This window comes from Microcaecilia unicolor, chromosome 3, assembly GCF_901765095.1.
Source record: "Microcaecilia unicolor chromosome 3, aMicUni1.1, whole genome shotgun sequence".
In the NCBI taxonomy this organism is placed as follows: Eukaryota; Metazoa; Chordata; class Amphibia; order Gymnophiona; family Siphonopidae; genus Microcaecilia; species Microcaecilia unicolor.
Window position 1 is genome coordinate 331,289,785 of NC_044033.1, and position 24,760 is coordinate 331,314,544.

At 46.5% G+C, this 24,760-nt stretch overlaps 1 protein-coding gene across 3 annotated transcripts in view; it reads right to left on the reverse strand.

The window, feature by feature from the left end:
- LOC115466859 (dynein light chain Tctex-type 1-like) overlaps positions 1-24,760 on the reverse strand; it is a 79,990-nt gene that overhangs the window by 5,452 nt on the left and 49,778 nt on the right. The window lies entirely within an intron of this gene.

Genomic DNA, 24,760 nt, shown 5'->3' on the forward strand with positions numbered 1-24,760 from the left:
TGAAATGTGAATGTGTGGACGGAAGACCACAACACAGCCTTGAAATTTTCTTCAATGGAGGCTGACCTCAAGTGGGCTACCGACGCGGCCATGGATCTGACATTGTGAGCACTGACATGACCCTCCAGGGTCAGCCCAGAATGGGTGTAAGTGAAAGAAATGCAATCTTCCAGCTAATTAAAAATTGTGCATTTCCCAATGGTGACCCCCATTCCGCTGGGATAAAAAAAAAAAGTTGGGGAACTGTCTGTAGGGCCTTGTCTGCTCCACATAATAGGCCAATACTCGATTGCAGTCCAAAGTGTGCAAGGTACTCTCACCAGGATGGGAATGAGGTCGGCGAAAGAATGTTGGCAAGACAATTGACTGGCTCAGATGCAACTCCAACATGACCCTTTGCAGGAACTTAGGGTGCATGTGGAGGACTACTCTGTTGTGGTGAAGCTTAGTATAAGGTGCATCCACCACTAAGGCTTGAAGCTCACTGACCCTACGAGCTGAAGTAACAGCCACCAAAAATATGAACTACCAGGTCAAGTACTTCAGATGGCAGGAAGTCAATGGCTCAAAAGCATTCATCAGCTGGGTGAGAATGACATTGAGGTCCCACGGCACAGGTGGAGGTTTGATAGGGGGCTTTGACAAAAGCAAACTTCTCATGAAGCAAACAACTAGTGGCTGTCCAGAGATGGCCTTACCCTCTATACGTTGATGATAAAAACTTACTGAACTGAGGTGAACCCACATGGAGTTGGTCTTGAGACCAGACTCTGATAAGTGCATAAGGTATTCAAGCAGGGTTTGTGTATGGCAGAAAATAGGATCTAGGGCCTTGCCCTCACACCAGATGGCAAACCTCCTCTATTTAAAAGTGTAACACCTCTTTGTGGAATCTTTCCTGGAAGCTAGCGAGACCCAGAAGATGCCCTCTGAAAGACCCAAGGAAGAAAATTCTAAGCTCTCAACATCCAGGCTGTGTGGGCCAGACACTGAAGGTTGGGATAAAGAAGAAATCCCTCGTTCTGCATGATGAGGGTCGGAAAACACTAAAATCTCCACAAATATTCAGAGGATGACTCCAGAAGAAGAGGGAACCAGATCTGTCGGGGCCACTAGGGTACAATCAAGACCATGGTCCTGTGGTCTTCCCTGAGTTTTAGCAGAGACTTTCCCAGAAGAGGAATGGGAGGATAGGAATTCAGAAGACCTGTCCCCCAATGCAGGAGGATGGCATCCGACGCTAGTCTTTCCAGGGCCTGAAGTCTGGAACAGTACTGAAGGACTTTGTGGTTTAGTTGAGTGGAAAAGAGATCCACACTTGGAAGATCTTGCAGGAAACGCCCATGCTAAGAGACCACTCGTGCAGTTGCATAACCCTGCTCAGCCTGTCAGCCAGACTCTTTGCCCACCAGATAAGAGGCCCTAAGAAAAATGTCTTGTCGGTGAGCCCAGTGCCACATCTGGATGGCCTCCTAACACAGAGGGCATGATCCGGTGCCCACCTGCTTCCTGGTGTAATACTTTGCAAACTGGTTGTCCATTTGAATGAGAACAATTTGGTAAGACAGACTATCTTTGAAAGCCTTTATAGGGTTCCAAATTGCTCAGAGCTCCAGAAGGTTGACCTGAAGACCTGTTTCCTGGACAGACCGGGCTTCTTGAGTGTGAAGCCCATCTACATGAGCTCCCCAATCCAGGAGAGATGCATCTGTCATCAGAATCTTTGGAGTCTGAGGAATTTGGAATGGTAGTCCCAAAGTCAAATTGGATCAAATGGTCCACCATAGCAGAGAGCGAACAAGCTCTGGGGACACATGGATGACATCCTCTAGATCTCCTGTACCTTGGCACCACTTGGAGGCTAGTCCATTAGGCACTGTAGGATCTAGTTTAGTATTAAGGGAGAATAAAAAGAGAGAGAGAGAGAAAAGCAAGCATCATTAACTAGTTGCCATAGTGTACAAACCCTTTTCCCATAGTTTTAAACTGAAATTTTCTCTAGAAATAGGCATTTCCCCCATAGTTTTAAACTGAAACCTTTTCTAGAGGTAGAAACTAAACAGCCAAAAACTCTTGTTCTAAAAGGCAGTTATTTTCTGTTCCTTGGCTGCTGGAGAGGTAGCTCATCCAGCGACCTCAATTAAGTGTTAATTAAGGTGTGGGGAAGTAGAATACTTGCATAGGTTGCTGAGTCAGCTTCAAGGTAAAATTATGTATAATCATACCTGATAATTTTCTTTCCATTAATCATAGCTGATCAATCCATAGACTGGTGGGTTGTGTCCATCTACCAGCAGGTGGAGATAGAGAGCAAACTTTTGCCTCCCTATATGTGGTCATGTGCTGCCGGAAACTCCTCAGTATGTCGATATCAAAGCTCCATCCGCAGGACTCAGCACTTAGAGAATTACACCCACGAAGGGACACTCTGCCCAGCTCACCACCGCCGAAACGGGGGAGGGGAATCCGTCCAGCTCATCCCCGCGGAGCGGGGGAGGGACACCACACCCGCCGATGCGGGGGGATCTGGCTTATCCTGCAACCGCAACCGCGGGAGGAGCTGACTGACCCTAACACCGCCGAAGCGGGAGGGGTACAAAACTGCCCTACAGCCGCACGAAGCGGGAGGGAGTGCCGGCAGAATTTTAAGTCTCAATCCAGCCCCGTAAAACGGAGGGGAGAGGAATGCAGCAGCTCACTGTAACACAAACTCGTCTTAACTCTTGAAGAATCCAAGTGAAAAAACTTGAACACGAAGTCTTTCTGAAGTAACTGAAGACTAAACTTGAACCTGAAATGCAACCAGAATAAAAACAATACAGATATCTGGGAGGGGCTATGGATTGATCAGCTATGATTAATGGAAAGAAAATTATCAGGTATGATTATACATAATTTTACCTTCCATATCATCAAGCTGATCAATCCATAGACTGGTGGGATGTACCGAAGCAGTACTCACCCAGGGCAGGACATAGAAATCCCTGACCGCAACACTGAAGCTCCAAACCGGGCCTCCGCCCGAGCAGCCACAGTCAAGCGGTAATGCTTGGAGAATGTATGGGCCGAAGCCCAAGTTGCCGCCTTGCATATCTCTTCCAAGGAGACGGAACCGGCCTCTGCCATCGAGGCCGCCTGAGCTCTTGTAGAGTGAGCCTTCAGCTGGATAGGCGGCACCTTCCCCGCGGCCACATAAGCCGCTGCAATGGCTTCCTTGACCCATCTTGCCACTGTAGGCTTAGCAGCCTGCAGACCCCTACGAGGACCTGTATACAGGACAAACAGATGATCCGATTTCCGGAAATCATTGGTCACTTCCAAGTATCTGATGATGACTCGTCTCACATCCAGATATTTAAGAGCAGAGTACTCCTCTGGGTAGTCCTCCCTACGAAAGGAAGGGAGACATAGCTGCTGATTCACATGGAAGCGAGAAACAATCTTGGGCAGGAAGGAAGGCACTGTGCGAATAGTCACTCCTGCCTCAGTGAACTGTAGAAAAGGCTCTCGACACGAGAGCGCCTGGAGCTCGGAAACTCTTCTGGCTGAAGTGATAGCCACCAAAAAGACTGCTTTCAACGTCAGGTCTTTCAGAGATGCCCTTGACAAGGGTTCAAACGGCGGCTTCTGCAATGCTCTTAGCACCAGGTTGAGATTCCACGCAGGCACCACTGAGTGCAGAGGAGGGCGCAGGTGATTAACCCCCTTGAGAAAGCGCACCACATCTGGCTGCGAAGCCAGGGAAGCACCCTTCAGGCGGCCCCTGAAGCAAGCCAGAGCCGCTACCTGGACCTTAAGGGAACTGAGCGACAGGCCTTTGTCCAGACCTTCTTGCAGGAACGTCAACACTGAAGAAATTGGAGCAGTGAAAGGAGAAAGAGAGCCTGCTTCACACCACGCTGCAAAGATACGCCAAACCCTGGCGTAAGCAGTAGAAGTAGAGCGTTTCCTCGCTCTCAGCATAGTGGCGATGACCTTGTCTGAGAAGCCCTTCTTCCTCAGACGCTGCCGCTCAATAGCCAGGCCGTAAGACCAAAGGGGGAGGGATCCTCCATCACCACGGGACCCTGATGTAACAGGCCCTGCTCCACTGGCAACCGCAGAGGATCGTCGACTGAGAGCCTGATCAAGTCCGCATACCAGGGACGCCTGGGCCAATCCGGACCCACCAGGATTATCCTGCCGGGATGCTTTGCCACCCGGTCTAGTACCCTGCCCAACATGGGCCAGGGCGGGAACACATAGAGAAGCTCTTGTGTCGGCCATTGTTGGAGAAGAGCATCTACTCCCAGGGATCGAGGGTCCCGTCCTCTGCTGAAGAAGCGCGGCACTTGGCAATTGGCCGATGACGCCATCAGATCTAGGCTCGGCTGGCCCCAGCGCTTCGTGATGTCCAAGAACGCCTGAGCAGATAGCTGCCACTCTCCGGGCTCCAAGGTATGGCGACTGAGAAAGTCCGCCTTGACATTCATGACTCCGGCAATGTGGGCCGCTGACAGCTGTTCCAGGTTCGCTTCCGCCCACTGGCATAGACTCATAGCTTCCCTGGCTAGAGGGGCGCTCTTGGTACCTCCCTGGCGGTTGACATAGGCCACAGCCGTGGCATTGTCCGACAGGACCCGTACAGGCTTGAACACCAGTACCGGGATGAACTCCAAAAGCGCCAACCGAATGGCTCTGAGTTCCAGGAGGTTGATAGACCACTTTGCCTCTGCAGGAGACCAGAGCCCCTGCGCTGTCCTTCCCAAGCAGTGGGCTCCCCAGCCCGATAACGAGGCGTCCGTCGTGACGACAATCCACTCTGGGGACACCAGAGGCATTCCCGCAGACAACTTGTCTGTCTGCATCCACCAGCTCAGCGCCTTGCGCACTGCTGGATCCAAGGGAAGACGCACAGCATAATCCTCCGACATCGGAGTCCAGCGCTGCAGCAGAGAGTGTTGTAGTGGTCTCATATGAGCCCTGGCCCAGGGCACTACTTCCATCGTGGCCGTCATAGAGCCCAACAGCTGCACATAGTCCCAAGCCCGAAGAGGAGAGGCTACTAGGAACTGGTCCACCTGAGCCTGAAGCTTGACAATCCGATTGTCTGGCAGGAACACTCTGCCCACTTGGGTGTCGAATCGAACTCCCAGATACTCCAGGGACTGAGTCGGGCGCAGCTGGCTCTTCTCCCAGTTGATGATCCATCCCAGGGAGCTCAAAAGAGCAACTACCCGGTCCACAGCTTTGCCGCACTCTGCATAAGAGGGGGCTCGGATCAACCAGTCGTCCAGATAAGGATGGACTTGTACTCCTTCCTTTCGCAGGAAGGCCGCTATGACCACCATTACCTTGGAAAAGGTCCGCGGAGCAGTAGCCAACCCGAACGGGAGGGCTCTGAACTGGAAGTGTCGGCCCAGGACTGCAAAACGCAGAAAGCGTTGATGAGGAGGCCAGATGGGAATATGCAGGTACGCTTCCTTGATGTCCAAGGATGCCAGGTACTCCCCTGCCTTCACTGCCGCTATAACAGAGCGGAGAGTCTCCATGCGAAAGTGCCGCACTTTCAAGGCCCGATTGACCCCTTTGAGGTCGAGGATAGGCCGGACCGAACCTCCTTTCTTTGGTACCACAAAGTAAATGGAGTAACGCCCCTTGCCAAGCTGACTTTCTGGCACCGGAACGACCGCACCCAGGCGGATCAGATTGTCCAAAGTCTGCTGCACTGCCACAGCTTTGACCGGAGACTTGCAGGGAGAGAGTACAAACCCGTCTCTTAAGGGTCGGCAGAACTCCAGCTTGTAGCCGTCTCTGATGACTTCCAGCACCCAAGCGTCTGAAGTTATTGTGGTCCACTCGCCCAGAAACGAGGACAGCCGTCCTCCAATCTGCACTGGGGCGTGGACCAATACCCCGTCATTGGGTACGAGACCCTGGGGGAGGACCGGAGGGAGCACCTCCGGGACGGCGGTCTCTGCGAAAGGAATGCTGCTTGGGGGAGAAATTCCTCTTAAAGGAAGTGGGGGCAGAAGCACCCGACCTGCCCGGGCGGTACCGACGGGCTTCCTGAAACCGTCCTCTGGAGGTACCGGGACGAGCACTCGCCCGAGCCCTGACCTCCGGCAACTTCTTGCCCTTAGACGTGCCGAGATCAGTCACGATTTTGTCCAGCTCGACCCCAAAGAGCAGCTTGCCTTTAAAAGGCAATCTAGCCAGGCGGGATTTTGAGGCGTGGTCAGCAGACCAATGTTTCAGCCAAAGCCACCGCCGCGCAGAGACAGTCTGAGCCATGCCTTTAGCTGAGGCTCTCAAGACATCATACAGCAAGTCTGCCAAATAGGCTAAGCCCGATTCCAGGGCTGGCCAATCATTCCACAAGAAATGATCCGAGGGGGAAGCCCGCTGCACCATAGTCAGGCACGCCCTGGCCACATAGGAGCCGCAAACTGAGGCCTGCAAACTTAAAGCAGCCGCCTCAAAGGACGACCTTAAAGCCGCCTCCAATCTCCTGTCTTGGGCGTCCTTTAGGGCCGTGCCACCTTCCACCGGCAATGCCGTTTTCTTAGTCACCGCAGTGATTAAAGAATCCACGGTAGGCCACAGATAGGCCTCACGTTCACTCACAGCCAAAGGATAGAGGCGGGACATAGCCCTAGCCACTTTAAGGCTCGCTTCTGGGACATCCCATTGAGCCGAAATTAAGGTGTGCATGGCATCATGCACGTGGAAGGTTCTAGGCGGGCGCTTAGTCCCCAGCATAATGGCAGAGCCAACAGGGGCTGAGGGAGAGACGTCCTCCGGAGAGGATATCTTCAAAGTGTCCATGGCCTGTAACAACAGGTTGGGCAAATCCTCCGGGCGAAAAAGCCGCGCTGCAGAGGGGTCATCCGCTCCATCCGAGCGGGGATCCGTCTCCACCAAGGAATCCGCAAAGGACCGTTGGGAGACCTCAGACACGCTGCCCTCATCTACATCGGAGGAGACAAATTCCTCCAAGGCCTGGGAATCAACCCGAGGGCGTTTACCTCTGGGAACCTCAACCTCTTTACCAGAGGAGGGAGCGGGGGCAGCGTTGTGCATGAGGAAGGCCCGATGCAGCAGCAAAACAAACTCGGGGGAGAAACCCCCCAGACTGTGCACCTCCGCAGCCTGGGCAACAGCCCTAGGCGCGCTCTCAACCGGCGCTCGCAATAGCGGGGGAGAGACATGCTGCGCATCCAAAATGGCGTCCGGCGCGAAACTCCGCGAAGGAGCCGCGCGGGAAGAACGGCTCTTAACTTTAGCCGCTTCTGTGCCGTCGCCCAAATTAAGGGCGTTCATGGCATTAATGTCTCCAACCTCAAGGGCGGCCCAAGAAGAAGCCGTCCGAGCCGCGTGGCCGGCCAAGATGGCGGAGGCGAGGAGCGGGGGATGGGCGTTTATGGCGGGAAAAACCGCCACGCCGGAGGAAGGACCGGGACATGCATCGGTCGCGAAACTGTCACCCACCAAGGGCGAATCCGGCTTGAAGACCCCCGCATCCCCTCTAGAAGCGCTCGAGCGACCCGGGGAGCGACCCTTTGCGCCCTCGCCCTCCGACGCCATGAGCCACGAGGAGAAGAATCGGGGAACCCCCGCCCGCTATAAAAAGGTAAAATTACCTGCTGTCCGCTCCGAGTTGTAACGACCTGGTGTCTCAGTGAGTAGCTGCAATAGACGCTTAAATAAACGTCGAAATAAACGCCTTTAAGGCCGTTCAAAATTTTTTTTTTTTTTTTTTTAACGGAGCCAGCGGGAGGGGGGAAAAAAGGAGGGACCTGGCACCACCAGGTTTGCACTTGCTCAAAAGAGCCCTCAACCCCAGGCACTCAACAAAACCTAAAAATTAGGCTTGGAGGCCTAGCCAGAGCTGCTGCTGTGTGTGACCACCACCTGCTGAGATAGAGAACATACTGAGGAGTTTCCGGCAGCACATGACCACATATAGGGAGGCAAAAGTTTGCTCTCTATCTCCACCTGCTGGTAGATGGACACAACCCACCAGTCTATGGATTGATCAGCTTGATGATATGGAAAGAGCCTGTTTAAAAGAGGCCCCTTAGATTCAAAACTATATAAAGAGGAAAGGTCCCACTGAACTTTCTTTCTGAGAAGTTCTGAGAGAAGAGGACATTTCTCTGGTAAGTGAACGCTACTTTGCTTTGTGCTTTCGGAACGTAAAGATTGGGGTTTAAAGGAGGAATTGTAGGTTAGTGTTAGGCAAAATAAAAATATAAAAAGCAAATTTTAACAACTAATCTCCATAGTCTTTTCCACTTAGTTTTAAAAGCTTTGTACCATTAACAGATAGAATATAACAGGCACTGCAGGATCTAGTTTAGTCTTCCCACCCCTAGGGCAACTCTTCATTTATAGTCAGTTATTGTAATTAGGGTAACAAGCAAGGAATGCTCTTACAGAGTTTTAAATACATTTCATTACCATCTAAGAAGGAAACACTAAATAAATCATACAATATACTATATAAACTAAAAGACACTTTTATATTAGGCTAATATCCTTAATACTGTAGCAAGTTTTAAATTATTGAAAAACTCAAAAACACTAAGATGGAGTCAGCAGTCCAGCAGCCAGAGGGGTGCTATCCAGTCTTTTGCATTGAGTGTCACATGTATGATTATCTCCCAGTTGGTGAGATGTCATATGTGTGTGCCCGATGCAAAGAGCTCCTAGCTCTTAGAGAACGTGTCCGTTCTCTTGAGGCTAGAGTAGCAGACTTGGTGGAGCTGAGGGAGACAGAGAGGTACATAGAGGAGACCTACAGGGATGTTGTAGAGAAGTCCCACCTCCAGCTGGTAGCCCTTGTGCTACCTTGGAGAAGGGAGGCCTCCTAGAAGGAGAGCATCACCCTGGTGAAGTAGGAAGTAGTCCTGTAGCCAGGACCTGCCCACCAGGGGATGTACTATCCTCTCGCACCAAGGATATGTCTCCAAGTGCTGCCAGGGAGGGAACGGTTAGGACAGCCGTTGTAGTTGGTGATTCGATCATTAGGCATATAGATAGCTGGGTTGCTGGTGGACGTGAGGATCGCCTGGTGACTTGCCTGCCTGGTGCGAAGGTGGCGGACCTCACGCGTCACCTAGATAGGATTTTAGATAGTGCTGGGGAGAAGTCAGCTGTCTTGGTACATGTGGGTACCAATGACATAGGAAAATGTGGGAGAGAGGTTCTGGAAGCCAAATTTAGGCTCTTAGGTAGAAAGCTCAAATCCAGATCCTCTAGGGTAGCATTTTCTGAAATGCTACCTGTTCCACGTGCAGGACCCAAGACACAGGCAGAGCTCCAGAGTCTCAATGCGTGGATGAGATGATGGTGCAGGGAGGAGGGTTTTAGATTTGTTAGGATCTGGGCAACATTCTTGGGAAGGGGGAGCCTATTCCGAAAGGATGAGCTCCACTTTAACCAGGGTGGGACCAGGCTGCTGGCATCGGCATTTAAAAAGGAGATAGAGCAGTTTTTAAACTAGACAATGGGAGGGGTGGGGGGGAGGCCAACAGTCGCTCAAAAGTGCATGGTTCGGGATAAGGTATCTTGCAAGGATACCTCACAAACAGGGAAGATAGGGTTTCTGGATAGTGAGGTTACACAACAGACCATGGTAGGCCAGTTGCCCTTAAATACAACTAAAGATCAGACAAAAGATGGCAAATCAATAATGTCAAGTACTAAGCATCATGCAAATAGGAACAACAAACATGCTTGAAATGTCTATATGCAAATGCTAGGAGTCTAAGAAATAAGATGGGAGAGTTGAAATATATTGCACTAAATGAAAAATTGGATATAGTAGGCATTACTGAGACCTGGTGGAAGGAGGATAACCAGTGGGACACTGTCATACCGGGGTACAAAGTATATCGTGGTGATAGGGTGGACCTGACTGGTGGAGGGGTAGCATTGTATATTAACGAAAGCCTTGACTCAGATAGATTACAAATTCCGCAGGACACAAATCACACCTTTGAATCATTGTGGGTTAAAATTCCATATATAAAAAGGAAAAGGACGGTGATAGGAGTGTACTACTGTCCGCCTCGCCATGATGAGCAGGTAGACGCAGAAATGATAAAAGAAATCAGAGACGCAAACAAAATGGGCAATGTGATAATAATGGGTGACTTCAATTATCCAAATATAGACTGGGTAAATGTAACATCGGGACTCGCTAGAGATGTACAATTCCTTGATGAAATCAAGGACAGCTTTATGGAGCAGCTGGTGCAGGAGCCAACGAGAGAAGGAAAAATTCTAGATTTGGTCCTTAGTGGAGCGCATGATCTACTACTACTACAAATCATTTCTACAGCGCTACCTGGTGAGGGACATTATGGTACTGGGGCCGCTTGATAACAGTGATCATAATATGATCAGTTTTGATATCAACCTTGAAGTAACTATACACAGGAAGTCAAATACATTAGCGTTTAACTTTAAAAAACGAGACTATGATAAAATGAGAACGGTTAAAAAAAATCTTAAGGGGTCAACTGAGAGGGTAAAAACTGTACAACAGGCATGGACGCTGTTCAAAAATACCATCCTGGAGGCCCAGGCCAAACATATTCCGCGAATTAGAAAAGAAAGACAGAAGTCCAAAAGACAGCAGGCGTGGTTGAAAAGTGAGGTGAAGGAAGCTATTAGGGCTAAAAGAAACGCCTTCAGAAAATGGAAGAAGGAACCTGTTGGATTATTTGTAGTAAATAATTAGCAGATTTTAGTACACACAGCTTCAGCTTTAGAAATGTTAATTTCTTTCTTCATCTCTCTCTCATTCACCCCTGAATAATTCACTGCTGAGTCACTTTAAAGTTGAAGTAACAAAACATCTGTTTACTCACAGTTTGTAGTTAGATTATAATCAGACAGGCTTATATATACATATTACTATACATTTGTGTTATCAGCTCCTTCCATGTGCTTAGATGGTAATGGATGCTCACACCACCATAGATCCTCTCAGGTTAGGAGAGATCATGAGCTCCATGTGCTCCATGTGCTGCATCTGCTGCATCTAACCCCCACAGGAAGTTGCATAGCTGTGTGACCTCTCTAAGTAATTCACATCAGAGGTCACAGAGTAATCACAGAGAAATAATAGGTGACAGGCAATGCATGTAAAATACAATTACATTCCAACAAACCCCTTCTCATGCATAACTGTCATGCAATTATTTATTCATACGCAGATTCACAAAATGTTCTCTGGGTAACGGTTTGGTCATGATGTCAGCTGTCATCTCACTGGTGTGACAATAGTGTAGACTGATGACCTCTTCTTTCGCCAACTCTCGCACGTTGTGGTATTTCGTTGCGATGTGCTTGGTGCGTGACTGAACCTTGTCATTCTGTGACAGTCGGATGCAGCTCTGATTATCTTCCATTATCTGGATTGGTCTCTGTTCAGCTATTCCAAAATCCAGCAAAAGTTTTTCAATCCACATCAGTTCTCTGCACGCTTCCGATACGGCCACATATTCAGCTTCTGTAGAAGACAAACTCACAATACTTTGTTTATGACTGGCCCATGAAATTTGTACATTTCCATACATAAACACATATCCACTTGTGGACTTATAATCAGAATGATCCCCTGCCCAATCTGAATCACAGTAACATATTAGTTTTGGATTACTATTGGCTGAAATCTTTAATTTACAATCAATGGTACCCTTTAAATACCTTACCATCCTTTTAACTGCAGTCCAATCTGATTTGGTAGGTGAGCTGACCCTTCTGCTCAAAATTCCTACTGCATTTGCTATATCAGCCCTGTATGTGGTAGCTAGATATAAAAGCTTACCTATGGCTGATCTATATTGGATGTTATCTGGTAAAGGTTCTCTTACTGTTTCATCCTTCAGAAAATCAGTGATCATGGGAGTGCTTACAACTTGGGCATCTTGCATACCTAAACTTTCAATAAGCTCATTTATTTTCTGCTTCTGGCTTAGAAGATAAGAACCATCATTTTGTTTCTCAATTTCTATACCAAGATAGTATGACACATTACCAAGTTCTTTTATCTCAACATTGAGGTTTAAACACTTTACAATGTCCTTGTACTCTTGCTCACTTTTGCTTGCAATGAGCAGATCATCAACAAAAGCTAAAATGTATGCATATTGTCCATTTGTGCACCTAGTGTACAAACATTTATCTGCTTCACCTTGCTTAAATCCTAAATTTGTCAATATTTCATGCAATTTTTCATTCCAACATTTTGCACTTTGCTTTAATCCATAAAGACCTTTGTTTAATTTACACACTAGCTGTCTTTGTTTTGTATTTATGAAACCTGTTGGCTGTTCCATGTACAAGTCTTCAGTTATTTCTCCGTGAAGAAATGCTGTTTTCACATCAATGTGGTTGACTTGCATGCCTTTTGAGACTGCAATGCTCAGAAGTGTTCTTATTGTCGTGTGTTTCACTACAGGTGCAAACACTTCATCAAAATCTTCTCCATATTTTTGAAGATATCCCTTTGCGACTAATCTGGCTTTATACCTTTCCACTTTTCCTTGTGCATTCCTTTTTAACTTGAATACCCATTTGCATCCTATAGCTTTCTTGCCAGGAGGTAATTTTGTAAGAATCCAAGTATTATTTTTATCCAATGCATCAATTTCTTCTTGTGCAGCTTTATGCCATTCAGCAGCTTCTTCTGCTGGCATTTTCTCAATCTCATCCCATGTTAAGGGCTCTTGAGCTTCTGCTGACTTTGTTAGGTAAGACAGTCTTGGGGGTGGAACACCTTTGTTTTCCCTGGATGAGCGTCTGACAACAGGTTGGTCTGACCTTTCCGCATCCTCTAAATCTGAGAGTCCTTCTCCAATTGATTCCCCTTCTCCAACTGTACTGTCTTCTTCAATGATCCTTTCTGTGTCTGCTTCCTCTGCCTGTTCCTCGTTAGATACAGGTGAGTTGCTTTCAGACATCTGCCTTGGTATGGCATTTATATACACTGGCATGTCTATTATGGTTCTAGTTTCATATTCTGGATGATAAGGCTCATCTGGGATAATCCAGCCTTTATCAACCCTCTTGTTTTCATCAAAATATGTAACATGTCTTATGCCAACAATGCCAGTTTTCAGATTCAAAATTCTATATCCTTTGTGTCCTGGAGCATAGCCAACTAAAATGCCCCTTTCTGTTGTGGAATCCAGCTTATGCCTTCTTTGCTTTGGTACATGAGCATATGCTGTACTTCCAAATGTTCTTATGTGTGACAGGTTTGGCTTCCTACCATGCCATGTCTCATGTGGTGTGCGCTCAGCGCCTTTAGTTGGCATTCTGTTTTGTAGGTACACTGCTGTGAGAATGGCTTCCCCCCATAGTCTTTTAGGGAGATTGCTATCTGACAGCATACATCTGGTCATTTCCACAAGTGACCTAAATTTTCTCTCTGCAACAGAATTTTGCTCTGGTGTATAAGCTACTGTTGTGATATGCTGAATGCCTTCTTGTTCTAGAAATGTGCGCATGCTTTGTGAAGTGAACTCACCACCATTGTCGGTCTGAAGAACCTTTGGTTTTCTTTCAAATTTATTGCTCACCATGGCTACGTATTTCTTCAGCATGTCTGTGACTTGACTTTTCTCTTTCAGCAAATAGGCCACACAATATCTAGAGAAATCATCCAAGAATATTAGCACAAATCTGTTATTTCCCAATGATGGGATATTAAACGGTCCACATAAGTCACTGTGTATTAAGTCCAGCACTTTATTACTCCTATTTCCTGTGTATGCAGGAAATGAGGGTCTCACACCTTTTTGAGTAACACAGTCTATGCATTTCTCCATTTTACCAGCATCTGCACTTATCTGAATGCCGGTGGCCAGTTGCTTACTGTAAAGATCCTGGATCACCTTAGAATCACGATGTCCCAGGCGGCGGTGCCAGATTTCCAGACTACATTTACCATCATTCTTCCTTACTTGCGCCATATGTGAGGCTTCACCTGAAATGTTCAGCTTATAAACATCATTATGCATCAAAGCTTCAGCATACACTTCATCATTTTTAGAGATTGTGCACTTACTGTTTTCAAAATGAATCGCAAATCCCTTCTTATCTAATGTAGATACACTAAGCATATTACAAACTGCTTGGGGAATATACAAGACATCACTTACAGGAATTTCTTTAACTTCATTAGACACTTTGCATTTTAAGAATCCAATACCTTTTGCTTGGATCTTAGCAGTCCCTGCGTTTGCAGTTTGAAGAATTCCTTCTTCTGGACACATTTCCTGAAAGAAATCCTTACAATTGGTTAAATGGCATGCGCTCCCCGAATCCAAAATCCAAGTACTTTCATTTGAATTATTATTTACCATAGTCAAAGATTTTTCTGCCATTAGAAAGCCCTTGTGTTTATCTTTGTCCTTCATACATTTCCTGGTTTGAAAATTCTTTAGTTCCATTGGCTTAGGTGAGCTAGAGGGAGTGTTTTGTGTTTCCTTACACCATTTAGATACATGTCCCTCCTTTCCACATGAGTAGCAAATCAGCTTGCCCTTGGGTGGAGTTTTCCCATAGCTCCGCCTTCCTCTGTTCTTTGCCAAGAAATTTGTTTCATTTCTCTCTGACTTGCTTTGAGAACACATCTCCTCAGAATCATTTATTATGCATTCCTGCCTTAGTTTTGATGTTGCCTGTTCAAAAGATTGCCCTTCAATGGCCTCATTTACAGACCTAAAAACATCAAACTTCTTTGATAGTGAGGTAAAAAGAAATGCTCTTTTCAATGCATCACACATGGGAATTCCAGAAAGTTCTAACTTTTGAAATGAAGACATAAGATGCATAATGTGATCATTACATTTACTTTTATCCCTTAATTTGGTTTCATTCAACTCTGCCAACCAAATTGGTTGCTGCTTTGCATATGTAGTTGCATACATAGTTCTCAGTTTATATAAAATGTCCTTTGGTGTATCTTTTCCCTCCACTAATATGGCTTGTTTCTCTGAGAGAGCTTCCAAAAGCATGCACTTCACATAATAGTTTGCATTGTCCCATTCAGCCATATTTTCAGCTGTTCTGTCTTGGTCTAAGCATATATTTAATCTTTTTGCTCGAAGGAGACATATGAATCTTAGTTCCCACTGCCGATAATTAAACTCAGTTAATTTAGGCACCTTGAGAGAATAGAACAATGGTGAATTTCTTCCCTCAGCCATTTTCTTAGCCTTCTGTCTGCTGTGTGGGGAGAGAGAGAGACAGACTGAATCTTTCCTTTAAAACTTAAGAGAAAAAATGTGGCCTTTTTTTCTGCCTGGTAATATTTCTCTTCTTTTTCAATTCCTGGCCCTGGGCCCATAACCCTTTTGTTGGATTATTTGTAGTAAATAATTAGCAGATTTTAGTACACACAGCTTCAGCTTTAGAAATGTTAATTTCTTTCTTCATCTCTCTCTCATTCACCCCTGAATAATTCACTGCTGAGTCACTTTAAAGTTGAAGTAACAAAACATCTGTTTACTCACAGTTTGTAGTTAGATTATAATCAGACAGGCTTATATATACATATTACTATACATTTGTGTTATCAGCTCCTTCCATGTGCTTAGATGGTAATGGATGCTCACACCACCATAGATCCTCTCAGGTTAGGAGAGATCATGAGCTCCATGTGCTGCATCTGCTGCATCTAACCCCCACAGGAAGTTGCATAGCTGTGTGACCTCTCTAAGTAATTCACATCAGAGGTCACAGAGTAATCACAGAGAAATAATAGGTGACAGGCAATGCATGTAAAATACAATTACATTCCAACAGAACCGTCTGAAAATAACAAGAAGCAGCATAAGGAGTGTCAAAGCAAATGCAGATAAAGAAGGCCAAGAGAGATTATGAAAAAAAGATAGCATTAGAGGCAAAAAAATATAGTAAAAAATGTTTTCGGTATATTAAAAGCAGGAAGCTGGCAAAAGAATCGGTTGGGCCGCTGGATGACTGAGGGGTAAAAGGGGCAATCAAGGAAGACAAAGATGAAGCGGAGAGATTGAATGAATTCTTTGCTTCAGTCTTCAGTTTGCACCCTCATCTCCCCTTACGCTCCCACCCGTAACCTCCGCTCACAGGACAAATCCCTCCTCTCAGTACCCTTCTCCACCACTGCCAACTCCAGGCTCCGCCCTTTCTGCCTCACCTCACCCTATGCTTGGAATAAACTCCCTGAGCCCATACACCAAGCCCCCTCCCTGCCCATCTTCAAATCCTTGCTCAAAGCCCATCTCTTCAAAATGTCGCTTTCGGCACCTAACCATTATTCATCTATTCAGGAAATCTAGACTGCCCCAATTTGTTTGACTGCACTTTTTTGTCCTTTAGATTTTAAGCTCCTTCAAGCAGGGACTGTCCTCTGTGTTAAATTGTACAGTGCTGCGTAACCCTGGTAGTGCTTTATAAATGTTAAGTAGTAGTAGTATTTCAAGCAGACGAGTCGGAGAAACTTTCTGACTTCATGGTAAACCTGGCGGATGTAATGGGGCAGTTCAGCAAACTGAAGAGTAGCAAATCTCCTGGACCGGATGGTATTCATCCTAGAGTACTGACAGAACTGGAAAATGAGCTTGCGGAGCTACAGTTAGTGATATGCAATTTATCCTTAAAATCGAGCATGGTACTGGAAGATTGGAGGGTGGCCAATGTAACGCCGATTTTTTAAAAAGGTTCCAGGGGAGATCTGGGAAATTATAGACCGGTGAGTCTGACGTCGGTGCCGGGGAAAATGGTAGAGGCTATTATCAAAAACAAAATTACAGAGCACATTCAAGGACATGGATTACTGAGACCAAGTCAGCACGGCTTTAGTGTGGGGAAATCTTGCCTGACCAATTTACTTCAATTCTTTGAAGGAGTAAACAAACATGTGGACAAAGGGGAGCCAGTTGATATTGTGTATCTGGATTTTCAAAAGGCGTTTGACAAGGTACCTCATGAAAGGCTACAGAGGAAATTGGAGGGTCATGGGATAGGAGGAAATGTCCTATTGTGGATTAAAAACTGGTTGAAGGATAGGAAACAGAGAGTGGGGTTAAATGGGCAGTATTCACAATGTAGAAGGGTAGCTAGTGGGGTTCCTCAGGGGACTGTGCTAGGACCGCTGCTTTTTAATATATTCATAAATGTCTTAGAGATGGGAGTAACTAGTGAGGTAATTAAATTTGCTGATGACACAAAGTTATTCAAAGTCATTAACTCGCAACATGATTGTGAAAAATTACAGAAGGACCTTACAAGGGCGGCTAAATGGCAGATGACGTTTAATGTGAGCAAGTGCAAGGCGATACATGTGGGAAAAAAGAACCCGAATTATAGCTACGTCATGCAAGGTTCCACGTTAGGAGTTACGGACCAAGAAAGGGATCTGGGTGTCGTCGTCGATAATACACTGAAACCTTCTGCTCAGTGTGCTGCTGCAGCTAGGAAAGCGAATAGAATGTTGGGTATTATTAGGAAAGGTATGGAAAACAGGTGTGAGGATGTTATAATGCTGTTGTATTGCTCCATGGTGTGAGCGCACCTGAGTATTTTGTGTTCAATTCTGGTCGCCGCATCTCAAGAAAGATATAGTAGAATTGGAAAAGGTGCAGCGAAGGGCGACTAAAATGATAGCGGGGATGGGACGACTTCCCTATGAAGAAAGACTAAAGAGGCTAGGGCTTTTAAGCTTGGAGAAGAGACAGCTGAGGGGAGACATGATAGAGGTATATAAAATAATGAGTGGAGTGGAACAGGTGGATGTGAAGCATCTGTTCACACTTTCCAAAAATACTAGGACTAGGGGGCATGCGATGAAACTACAGTGTAGTAAATTTAAAACAGATCGGAGTAAATGTTTCTTCACCCAATACATAATTAAACTCTGGAATTCGTTGCCGGAGAACGTGGTGAAGGCGGTTAGCTTGGCAGAGTTTAAAAAGGGGTTACACAGTTTCCTAAAGCACAAGTCCATAAACCATTACTAAATGGACTTGGGAAAAATCCACAATTCCAGGAATAACATGTATAGAATGTTTGTACGTTTGGGAAGCTTGCCAGGTGCCCTTGGCCTGGATTGGCCGCTATCATGGACAGGATGCTGGGCTCGATGGACCCTTAGTCTTTTCCCAGTGTCGTATTACATATGTACTTATGGGAGTCAGATAAATAGTAGAGGCCATGTGGCCAACCCCGAGCCATGATCTTCTGAGAAACTCGAACGTGGGAAGCCAGAGCAACAAGATGTCTGCTCTCGGTCCTGGAAGATAGCCTTGAACCTTCTGCGTATCGAGCAGGGCTCCAATGAATTCCAACTGCTGGGCAGGGTGAAGGTGAGACTTGGGGTAGTTTATCACGAACTCTAATAGCTCTAGCACCTGAATAGTCCTCCACATGGACTCCTGAGAACAGTCCTCCAACGTCCTCTTCACCAACCAATCATCAAAGTAAGGGAACACATGCACCCCCAGCCTGCGTAGCAGCACTGTGACTACTGATAGGCATTTGGTGAAGCCCTTACATACAGACCTAAGGATAAAAGGCAACATGCGGTGCTGGAAGTGGTGTGTTCCCAGCCCCAACTGAAGATACTTCTGGTGAGCAGAAAGTATCGTGATGTGTGTATATGCATCCTTTAAGTCCAGACAGCAGAGCCAATCGTTTTCCTGAATCATGGGGAGACAAGGAATTTGTTCAGGGTCCTTAGGTCTAGAATGGGACACATCTCCCTTGTCTTCTTTTGCACAAGGAAATACCTGGAAAAGAATCCTAGCCCTTCCTTCCCAGGTGGAACAGGCTCGACTGCATGGACCTTCAGAATGGTGGAGAGTTCAGTACCTGCTCTTGGTGAAAGCTCAAGTAATGAGCTCTTGGTAGGCGAATTGGAGATTTTTTTAAGCCAAATGAGGGCGTATCAGAGTCAGACTATTTGCAGAACCCACCGGTTGGAGGTTATAAGGGGATATCTTTTGTAGAAAAACTTCAGACTCCGTCCGACCAGCAGGTCATCTGGTACAGACACTGACAGTGGCTATGCTCTGCTGGATCCAGTCAAAAGCTTGTTCCTTGCTTTCTGCTGAAGCCAGTCAAAAGCTTGTCCCTTGCTTTGACTAGGGAGCAGCAGGGGCCTCGGGCGCAAGCTGTTGACGAGAATGAGCACAATGGTTTTGAGCCTGAGAGTAGTAGGCACACCTCCTCGACTTGCCAAAAGACCTCCTAGATGAGGAGGCTCATGCAGAAGATGCCTAGCGGGAGAAAGAAGAGATAGTATCAGTGTGTTTCTTGATTTGGTCAGCGACCTCCTCAACCTTTTCTCAAAAAGGTTATCCCCGGCATGGGGCAACCACCAACCTCTACTGAACCGACTGCTCCAAGTCAGAAACATGCAGCCATGAGAGTCTGCGCATTGCTATACTCTGAGCAGAGATCTTGGATCCCACATCAAAGGTGTCGTAGGTGCCACTGGCCAAGAACGTACGACACACCTTCTGCTGCTTGGTCAACTGGTGCACAGACTTTGCCTGCTCCAGTGGGAGAGTCCGCCAAGTCTAGCAACTTGTGCACAGAGTCCCACAAGTACACACTTGTAAAGAGCTGGTAAGACTGAATATGGGACACAAGCATTGAGAACTGAAACATCTGCCTAGGGAAGCCAAGGCATAGTCTGTAGAACTCCTGGCTCTTTTGAGGGCAGATTCCACCACCATAGAATTGAGGCAACTAAGGCCTATCAAAACCAGGTGTGCTGTGCAGAGGCATAGCCAGACTCAGCATTTTGGATGGGCCCAGAGGTAAATTGGATGGGCCCTTCCACATGCACGTGCTGCCACCCCCCCCCCCCCCCATACCACACCACAAATATCTTCCCAGAGATATTTTTTAAGAACATATATATTTTTTCACCTATCCCACATCTCCTCCCTCTCCTCCGGGCATTCTGGCATCTGCGCTCCTGTCTCTGAACCCTGTCCCTCCCTGGTGTACCATAAAGGCATCCTTGGACCCTGCAATGATTCATTCTTGCTGCTTGCGCCGCACCCACAGGCTTCCATCTGCCATGTCCTGCCCTTGCTGACATCAGTGCCTGTTTCCTGTCTGGAAGAATGCAACAAATGGAAGCCTGCAGGGCTGGCACAGGCAGCAAGAATGAATCGCTACAGGTGCCGAGGATGACTGTATTGACACTGCGGAGAGATGGGATTCAGAGACAGCGCAGATGCCGGGACGCCGCAGAGGAGATGGGGGAAGAGAGCAGTGTGGCGCTGCCACTGGGTGGGCCTACGCCAAGAATGGGTGGGCCTGTCCCCACCCAGGCCCACCCGTAGCTACGCCACTGATGCTGTGGATCCAATATATAGAATAGATCTTCTTGGGCAAGACAGGGACTGACAGAGGGGACTCCCAATTCCGATCGAGAACTTCCTTGAGTACTTCGTGGAGGGGGACAGTCATAGCCTCCCCTAGGAGGGGATTCGTAGTCCAGAACCTCGAGTATCTTAGCCCTGAGCTTGTCCTCCATTTCCAAATGAAATTGAATAGGCTCAGCCATTTCCTTCACAAATGATGGGAACAAAAAGCTCTCCAGAGATTTTCTCCTTTCCAGTGGAGGGGAGGGTTCAGAGGGGATACCACAGAACTCACACTCCGAAAAGTACCTTGGATCTTCCACTGACTCCTAAGAACGATCCTCATCAGTGTCAGTCAGCAACTCCTCATGAGTAGGCTGAGACCGAGTCTGCTTCAAACTTGAGGAGCCATGTCCTCAAGAGAGGCGTCAAGGAGTCGGCTGCCGCCTCGACTCCAGCGAAGCTTCCTCCACCAACGTCGAGGGAGTACCGGCTTGGGTGGCTGTTGACACTGGTGCCTCATACAACACCAGTATCAAAGGCCTCACCGCAGGATGAGGGCCAAGTGGGGCCACAAGGGGCAGCAGGGTAGGCACAAGCACCCCCAAAGCCGATGCACATCGTTACAAAAGGCCATCCGGCAGCTGAGGAAGCAAGGCCCAATATGTTCATCAAGGGCTGACGCCGGGAAATACTGAGGCACCGGCTCCGCGACACGCTGCAGAACTTCTGGGGTTGAGACAGGAGCCGGGTCCTGGTTGTAAGGGGACCCACACATCAGCACCTCCTGGTTAGAGGGGAAGCAGTCCTTATGGCGCTGATGCTTCTTGGGTGCTGAATACCTGTGTCCCGGAGCTCCTGGTACCATGCGTGGAGGAAGACCAATGCCAAAGCTTCTTGGCCTTTCGCCCGATGCTCGGCATCAAGAGACTCATCAGTGCCGACGCTGAATCTTCACGTCTCCTCGGGGTTGGGTCCGACGCTGTACGTACCTAGGGCCCTGCAAAGCAGTCGGTATCGAGACAGTCGGCATCGAGACCCACTCGATGCACTACTACTCCCAGTGTCACGAGGTCCAGTACGAAATTGATGCTGACACCACCAACTCCGATGTCAATGCTGACGTCAAGGAATCAGACTTGGCTCCAAAAATCTTCACGTGTTGAGCCTCTCTGGCATCCTGGGTCCGCTTCTTCATTCGAAGATAGAGGACACAGTTAGCAGGGCTATGGTTGGGACCTAAGCACTGAAGACACCAAGAATGGGTGTCCTTACCAGACCCTTGAATGCCACTGGGAACTTGAGTGGAAATGGACATGAAAACCTCTGCAGCCAAATCAAACAAAGTGATGGTGCCGAAAAAAGTGGTAAGGCACCAGAAAAGAAGAAAAGGAAAAACCCGGCCGAAGTCAAGGCTAAACGCAGACTAGTGATGCAGAAAACAAAGGAAACTTAAAAATTGGACAAAAAAATCTAAAAATATAAGGGAAGAGGAAAAAGAGGACTTGAACACAGGCACACAAAAATATTCTTACAATAAATGATTTCCAAGATGGCGCTGTGAATAGACGCACCTGTGTTTGCTCCTGGAGGCTGCTGTGTTTGTGAGTTTCTCTCGGTGCCTCTATAGCCTCGTTAACCATGGGGAAGCGGAGGGGGAAGGTAAAGGAATTTCCCTCGGTTCCTGTGACCTCCTCGACGATGAAACAAACAACCCTGCAATTTCCCAGGCAGCAACCGGATCCTCAGGGAACTTCGACCCCCACTGCAGCTCTCGGCCCTTCGGAGTCGATTGAGAGTGGAAACAGGGCTTCCTTGAGCCCTGTGGAGCGAATTGCACCTCCCCAGCCTGGAAGAGAGTTGCTGGCTGTTCAAACAGAGACAGACGCCGAAGTGGCTCAGCTGGTCCTGTCTGAGGGTGTGACTGCAGCAACAGAGATAGATTCTCAATTTCGGGAAACATTACTACAACAGGCTTCAAAGGTATTGCCTCAAGCTATTGTTTCCAAGTTAGCTTGGGCTGATAGTCTATCTCAATCTCCTCCTGTGGCTAGTGGAGTGATTAGACCAGCAATTGTGACGCTGGAGTCACTATGGGACATGGTTTACAATATCCAAACCTCTATGCAAACTACTTTAAAGCAGAATTCTTCTGATATTGAAGTTCTTTCTGAGGCTGTCCTGCTTCAAGCACAAGTGACTGCACAGCAAACCCAGAAATTGGAACGTGTGGATATCAAAATTCAAGAAATGGGATCTATAGAAACAGCTTTGGTTAAAGACAATAATTTCCTACATAAACGACTTGAATACCTTGAAAATCAGACTAAAAGACTTAACCTTAGGTTTCTTAATTTACCCAAATCGCCGTTAATTTCTCCTTTGGATATGGTTAAAAAATATTTGGTGGACATCCTGGGAATGGACAAGGACTCACTCCCTCCCATTACACGGGCTTATTACATCGGGAGTACTGGAGTGGTGGTGGGAAACCCCCCCGTAATAGGGGAGGGAATGAATCTTACCTCATTCCTAGAAAGCTCATTAGAAATAGTTACTCAGAGGTTAACTCTGCTTGCCACTTTCGCGTTGGAGCCTGATAGGAATGCCGTACTACGGCTTTCGTTGAGACACTTAGAAAATCTGTTTTTTGGGTTCAAAGGTCCGTATCTTTCCAGACCTCTCACGGCCTACACAGATGAGACGAAGGGCCTTTTTGGAACTTCGCCCCAGGGTGGTGGCATTGGGAGCAAATTTTGTTTTGCGATTTCCTTGTTTTTGTAATGTGATGCTTGAGGGTAAACATTTTCAGTTTGTAGATCCAAAACAGTTGAAAGAGTTTATTGATGCAAGAGTTGATGTGAATATAGTAAACCTTCCCTAATTTAGCAGGCTGGGGTCTGAACCAGAGGAAGCATCTATTGATTATTAATTTTTGTATTTTTTTTTCTTTTTTAATTTCCTTAATCTTGGAATCAAATTTCTTTAACTTGTGGACAAATGGGCTGTAAAGATATATACTTATCACTTTTGTTTCCTAATGTTAAATAATGCCGATTGCATATTCACTTTATGTGGTGATATATTGGAAAATTAAAAAATATATATATATATATATTCTTACAAAAGAACGCCGAAAGTCACAAAAAAGCTCTTCCAGACCAGACCCATGAAGAGACACTGAAAAAAAAAACAGCTTCTCTTCACCATGGTAGAAAAAGAACTGCAGTAACTGTGCTCTCACAGCGGGCGGGAAGCCATTTGCACATGTGCGGTGGAGCATGTCTTGTGCTCCACAAAGCTCTGTTAAGCTTGTTATAAACTCCCGATCGGGAAACATGGCGCAACGTTGCCCAAATTGTCCTCGGAGAAAACAGTAGTACACTTATATTGTGGAAATTGACTCTACCCATGCTCTGCCAAAACATTGCCCCTGTGCACACCTAAAAAGTGGGTCTTGCCTCAGAACAACAGCCCATTTATAGTACATCTGCTAAACACAGTTTTAGTAGCGAAAATAGTTTATAAAGTTACTTTTTTTAAAGGACAATTCCATAAAGGTGCACCTGTAATTAAGCACCTAGAAGGTACCTATTGGGAGCCTATTCTATTCAGAAAAGAAGGCACACTTTTCTTTATAGAATAATAGCTTAACAGGTCAAATTTGCACCTATATTTTAGGCACAAACATTTACACCAACTCCATGGCCACTGTTAAGCTCATGACTAGATTGTTAAAAATTGTGCATATAATATTCTATAATTTCAATCCTCAACTGTGTGCCCCCCACTCCACCCATCTGTACTCACATTTACAAAGTACTTGTCATTGCATTTAGGTGCCATGTTATAGAATAGTGTTTAGCCAGAATCTGGCCAATATTTAAAGCGATTTAAGCGGGCAGGAGAAGATGTGGCCTGAATATTACCCCAAATATTGCACCTACCTGTGTATGTCCACATTTATGCATGTATATGTCAGATTTCTGGTCATTTACACATATTCTTGGCACCTAAATGGTAGCATATAATATACAAACTCTAAAGATCATTCACAATAGTTTCTTATTTTATCCAATCAAAATACAGTTTTTCATTTTAATCAATTACAATGCAGTTTCTCATTTTATCCAATCACTTGCTACAGAACCAAAGATCACAGGAGAACTGCACTAGATTGGGTGTTAGTAAGTCAGTATGCAAGCTGTGCAAAAGAACTTAAAAACACAACTGAGATTTTTTTTGTTGTTAACTGCTTAAAATGTAGTTAAACTACTTAGTAATTAACTACTTAAAAAGCAAAGTTACTTACCTGTAGCAGCCATATATTCTCATGTGTATGTGGGGGGAGGTGATGTCATCCACGGAGCCCAGTATGGACACTGCCATAGTGCACTCAG